At 33.0% G+C, this 6,922-nt stretch overlaps 1 pseudogene; it reads left to right on the top strand.

Moving 5' to 3' along the window:
- Positions 1-6,922, top strand: part of LOC106458397 — a 69,218-nt pseudogene that overhangs the window by 24,400 nt on the left and 37,896 nt on the right.

Below are 6,922 nucleotides of genomic sequence, written 5' to 3'. Positions count from 1 at the left end.
AAAATAGTGTTTGTGTTATTCAAACAATTTTATTTCGTAAGAAAACGTCTGCTGATTCCATGAAGCTATGTTATGATAAGAGATCTACTGAAGTCAGCTTTGTACCAGGAGACAAGGTGTGATTGTATAATCCCAGGAAGACTAAAGGGAAGTCTCCTAAGTTGTCTTCTTCATGGGAAGGCCCATATGACATAGTGGATCGTCTCTCAAACGTGACTTTCCGAATAAAATGTGGTCGGCGAGGTAAGCCAGAGGTGGTGCATGCCAACAGACTTTGGCGTTATCATGGTCCAGGACATTTCAATTGGAACGAAGTGAACAACGAAACAGACGACGCTGCGGAAGATGTGTCACCTGAAAAAGCCACTGTCGAAGAACAAACTCTACCCGGTTTTGAGAAGTGAAACAGTGAAGCCCTTGATGAAGTTACTACCACTGATGTGACTTTTATCGATAATCGGACATTTCCTGATGGAGCAGATGAACTCCACATGAAGCAGAAGCCAATGAGACGGAGACCAGTACGGAAGAAGATACGTCCTGTAAAATTAAGAGACTTTGTTGTATTTTAATTTTGTGTTTGTAAATTATGTACATTTAATCAAGTTATTGTTAATTATCTATTGGTTTAATGTAAGTGGCTATTGTTTGGGACGAACAATACAAAGGAAGGGGCAGTGTTACGACAGCGGAAGTCATGTGACTCTAGTTACACGTGATGAGATTCTCGAAGGATCTTGACTTTTCCTGGTTACTCTTTTCTAGGTGCCCTCTATTTTAGTACATAAGCGCGGCAAATAAAGTGGAGAGATAATTGCAGATAGACAGATAATTGAGTCAAGCGAGCGGTAACGACCGTAAGTAAAGTGCGTGAATTGTTGTGAATTATAGCGCGTATTGAAGTTAAAGTGACTGTGGAAATTCAGTGTATTGCAAAGTTGTATTGAGAAAGAATAAACTAGTTTTATTTAAGAAAGGACTTGTATCGCTGAAGTTCCTCGGGAAGAATTTATACCGGAAATTAACAAACGACCAGAGAAGTAACAATACTACAAACAAAATGCAATATTGTACTTTATGATATATATATAAAAGTAAAAGAAATCCACTTCCAGGTATCGAACCACCCAGAGAAAAAAAAAAGTAGAATAAAATACATTCACTGAATTGACTTTAATCTCATCTTACACAATAAGTATTATAATGTAAGCCTTACTCTTTTCACATAGTCTATTTTATGGTAGACAGCATAATTTTGTTTTATAAGCTAGGCCTACTGTTTGTTTTTTCACAAACAACATTCTAATTCTGCATAAATTTCTTTTGTGTGTGAGGTTAAGTGTGTGATGTATTAGTAAATGTATAATTAATAATGTATAAGTAAATAGGCCTATCTATTCTAATGCTAATAAATAAATAAATAATACAATTTCCAGGTTCAACCTATCTTCCACCTCATGCAAGCGCTCTATCAGTTACGCTGACTTGACTTTGATATCATTGTACACAATAAGTATTATAATTTAAGCCTTACTCTTTTCATGTAGTTTATTTTATGGCAACATAATTTTATTTTATTAGATAGGCCTATTGTTTGCTTTTCCACACATATTTCTAATTCTAATCATGCATATATTTCTTATGTGTGAGAGGTTAAATATATGATGTATTAGTATATCTGTAATTAATGATGTATAACTAAATAGGCCTATCTATTGTAATGCTATATTCTAAATTAAATGTTAACTCAAACATACCAAAAAATGTGAAGTCTCTGTACAATCATAAACGTGTAAAATAAATAACTCACACTGTATTCATTATCATCATATAAAAATATGAAATTATTCTAAACTGTAAATAATTATTCGTGTGATGTATATGTTAACGATAAAATTACTGGTTCGGCTAGAAGACGATAGACGCGTACAGCAACGACAAATTGTTGCTTTGCGCACTTCACGCGAGGGAAGTGTGTCCTGTGAAGTAAACGCGGCGGACAATCAATCAAGCAAACAAACAAACAGAGATATTTTGAGTTTTATATATGGATACCAGAGTGTTCCTAACAAATGTAAATCTTCTTATTGTTTAACTATTATCATTGTAAGGGATTAGTTAAGCTGATTCGTGCATATACCCAATTTGGTTGTTGCTTGTTTTTGTCTGATTTTGTAATTATCTTGTTTACTAATAGTCCCCATTTGAATAGCTAGTTGCATACATGATCAATCTGGTTGTTGCTGGTCTTTGTTCGGTTAGGCACTTCCAAGTATACAAGTGGATTACTATTAACCTTTGTTTTGATAGGTGTTGTAAAGTGGAATCATTTTTAGACAATTAGTAGAATCTTCATTGTTTATTCAAACCAATAGAAAGAAAAAAGCATGATATATATATCATATATATATCTTTCTCATATATCTTTCACTCACTTTTTAAATACGACAGAAAAGTTTTATGAAATAAAAAAAACCAAGTTAAGTTATAATTTCGGTGATTTATTTTCTATACAGTAAAAGTTATAAACAAAGAGAGGGGCAGTAAAATCAACGTGTGTGTGAAGAGCAGAGTATTATTTTTTATAATTATCTTTAATCCAAGATAAATACTGCTAAAAATAATACATTATTGTGATAGTTATATATTTATATTTATTAGTATTTCTCACATTTCTGTGATGATATTTATAAGTTTTGACTTAATTGCTTTAATCTTTGTTTCTTATCATCCATATACACAGGTTTGGCTATCTTAATAGTGCTGTTAGCTACACTTGTTACCATTCTTACCACAATGTCTATGGCCGCCATTTGTACAAACGGGGAAGTCAAAGGAGGTAAGGCATGTGTACAAGGTTAACTAGAAGTTAAAGTTAGTTATGTCATTATATAATGAGCCCATAGACCATTAAAATTATAAAATGACGTTACATTTTGAGATGCTATTGAATTAATCCCCCGTTAAGATAGTGGTAGGTTTATGGACACACAACGTAAAATCCGTGGTTCAAGTCCCCGCGGTGGACAGAACAGATTACCCAATGTGACTTCGCTCTAAATAAATAAACAAAGTTATTAAATTAAACACATTACAGCAAATGATTAAAGATTAATAATTTAGCAGAGAGTCATTGTTAATAGGTCATTTGAAAATATTATAAAACATATCTTGCTTGTATTCGAGATATACTGTTTTAGTGCAATTTAATAATGATTATTTATTATTCAATCTACTTACATAACGAATATAGCTTTGAAATGTACCGTAATTAAACTTCTGAAGAATATCATTGGTCGTTTTTAGAAGTTAACAACGCCATCTTGAATCTCTTGTTATTTAGAAAAAAGAAGGTAACTGGGATATTAACACCTATATTATCAATAAAATTAAATTTAGTTTTGTAAGTAATGTATCTTAGAAATTTCATGATTTGATAGCTGACCCTTAAGGATATTTAGATTCTTAAATTTACTACACTGCCTTTTTTCGATTACAAAGCTGAATCTGTATAATTTAATTGTTCAAATATGTATAAATAAGGTTTTTTTAAAGTACTAATTATAGAAACTACACCTTTCTAAATTATAACATTTAGATGCTTAAAGCGTTTATATAACAATATCAGATATGAACACTAGGGGTCTCTGACATAGCCGTTTCGGCCTGTATGGCACCTTATAGGCACATAATGATCAGATATGTGCTGCAATAACGAATTTACTGATGCACGCACTTGATGTACTACCGTTCATCATGTATTCTGTATTTCATGATGTGTAATTTTTGAAATAATATCACTGATTGATTTATAATATAACTATTATTTTTGATCTAATTTTCGAATCATATAGTGTTTTTATTGTTTTTTACAGGTGGCGCTTACTTCATGATCTCAAGAACTTTAGGGCCAGCTTTTGGAGGCTCCATAGGGATTGTGTTTTCATTCGCTAACTGTGTAGCGGTCGCCATGTACATTGTTGGTGCTGCCGAAACAGTTCGTGATCTATTACAGGTGGATAGTGAACTATTACTCTTTGAATATGTGTATAATACCTATTCTGAAACATCGGTTTTTCCGAGAAGAAGAATCTGCCATATCCATTGCCAACGATGCCTTTCCCCTAATACCAAAACTGTTAAAGCTTGAATGGAATACAAGTAATATAGGCGTTCACACCCTAATAATTCGCATTATTTTACTTAAATCGTCCAAATTGAAACCAATCATACAAAATAAGCAAACAGATAGCTAAATATCCATTCTAAAACACGATTTCTGTTGTTGTAAGCCCTCATATTTACCACTGATTCACCTGCTTTATGGGACTACAACTAAAAGTTATGTTACTTTAGCCTCAAGACTAAGTGATCCATTATTATCTGCCATCTTCCTGATATTTCGAATATAATTTAAGTTACATGAAAAAAACTTAGAGAGATTAACAGTGTTTGTATTGTTGTTGAAATTCTTATTGTAAAAAAAAAGTTAGAGAAATTAACAATATTTGTATTGTTGCTGAAATTCTTATTGTAAAAAACAATTAGAGAAATTAACAATATTTGTATTGTTGCTGAAATTCTTATTGTAAAAAACAATTACAGAAATTAACAGTATTTGTATTGTTGTTGAAATTATTATCGTAAAAAAAAATTAGAGAAATTAACCAAATTTGTATTGTTGCTGAAATTCTTATTGTAAAAAAAATTAGAGAAATTAACAATATTTGTATTGTTGCTGAAATTCTTATTGTAAAAAACAATTACAGAAATTAACAGTATTTGTATTGTTGTTGAAATTATTATCGTAAAAAAAAAATTAGAGAAATTAACAAAATTTGTATTGTTGTTGAAATTCTTATTGTTACAAAGAATTCGACATAAGTTGTCCACGGTTGAAGCTAATATAATTTTTTTTACTTATTTAAATAATCTACCTTTCGTTCACCAACTGCATTTTCCAAGGTGTATTTCACAATATTTGGATACATTTTTGAAGTTTGACAGCAAATAGTGATAATGCTAACAAATTTATATTCTTACTGTTATCTATTAAGTCCTATTGTGAATTCCTGTTTAGTATCGTGTTTTAAGTCTTAATTCATTTCTATATTGGTTACTGATAATTTTATTTTTGCGACTGTAAAAAGATCCTCCTAGTGACACAGCGATAAGTATGAAGACTTTTAACGCTAGAAACCGGGTTTCGATACCCGTGGTGGACACAGCACAGATATTCCATCGTTTAGCTTTGTGGTTACCTACAAAAACAAGAGGGAATCCTCAATAGCCGCGTCACTTGAAATTCTTTTAGGCAGCATTAAAGTAAATTAATCTATGAGACCTTTTTTGGTGCTACTATAGTATGCGGTCTACCGAGCTGGAGTTGGTCTACCCACCATGGTCACAAGTGATGAGGTCATTAATACCTGTCCTGAACTGACCTGAAGTCAAGTAGAATATAAAAGGGGGAATCATGAAGACAAAAATTTGTATCGTTCTAGAGTTCAAATTAAGAACATCAGTGTCGAAAAAACTTTTGGTGCTACTAACAATGTAGCTAAAAGATTTCTACAGAAGAGTGATTTTGACAGAAGACGTCGCCATAACATTTTTACGTCAGCACAATCTTCTGGACGCACCAAAAGAAGCAGCACCTTGTCATCAATGTGGTAGCGTCATGCAAGAAAAAAGAAACTATAGTATTATTTATATCATAAAACTAGACCGCATAGTATAGTAGTACCCCTTTTCCCCCCATTTTTATTAGCTATATTTTTGTGCGCCAGCATTACCAGACGTGGGGCGCACGTTTGCCCGATTCAGTTTTATTACTCATCAGGACCTCTACCAGTCTACACTCAAATTGAAATTATTTTATGTAGGATTAGAGTTAAGTAATCTATGAGACCTTGGGCGAGGTCAAACACCTCAATCGAAATGGTTTGACCTCATGAGTCTAAAATTGTAATTATATCTCAAATCGGTCAAGAGATGGCGGAGCTATGAGCTAAAAGATTGTATTTGATAAATTCAGAGACATTCTATGAGCCGTTATGCCGCGGCTAAAAATTGCAAAACAACTTCGTATCAAGTTTTATGGGTGAATATTGTTAGACTCATGGTTTGTTGTTTTCTAAATATATATATATATAATTACATTCTTGGTTTAGTTATCTCAATCGGGCATTAAAACATTTCACAAATACTTATGTAAGCCTACAATGCCATTTCTGCTCAGGTGAATACCGTTAGATTGCCTAATTCAACCTACAGTTCTCTTCCGATATTCTGTTTCGGAGGACTATAAACCATCAGAAGGGTTTAACAAATTTCATGCGTCTGTTTTGAAGCTTGTTTTAGCGTGGGGGTCCTCCCCCTCCTTGGAAGGTCAACGGTACGTTTACGGACTTAAAACTCGAAAATGCAGAGTTCGATTCTTCGCGGTGAACAAGGCAGATAGCCCAAATAAACAAAATCGATATGCTTTTTTTCCAGAGTTACTGATGAGGGGTGAAATTCCCCCAAACCATTACAACTCAGTGGCAAGTGGTCAATCGAATGATAGTTTGTTCATAATACTTATTTTTAAAATAAAAGGGAGGTTTAATTTTTCATATATTTTCCCATAATTTAAAGATTGAATGCACTTGATGGTGAATATCATCCATCCTTTCCGATAACACTTTCACGAACAGAAGAATAAATCACTAATAGCTGAAGCTACAGTTGTAGCTTCCTGATGTGTTATTGCATATGTTTCAGGCCACTTGTGAAATACTCTATCACCACACAAAGGTACCTGTTTCCAGCTCGAGTTTGGGGCAATGGACCAGCAATGTCAATAGATACTCTTTTCATTGATGCGCCAACTTCATATAACTTCATTGGAGCACGTCCCTTATGCTTGGGTCCCCTTTTA

The sequence above is a fragment of the Limulus polyphemus genome, unplaced genomic scaffold (genome assembly GCF_000517525.1).
Source record: "Limulus polyphemus unplaced genomic scaffold, Limulus_polyphemus-2.1.2 Scaffold456, whole genome shotgun sequence".
NCBI classification, from domain to species: Eukaryota; Metazoa; Arthropoda; class Merostomata; order Xiphosura; family Limulidae; genus Limulus; species Limulus polyphemus.
Note: the sequence above shows the minus strand (reverse complement) of the source record. Positions and strands in the feature narration are given on the sequence as shown.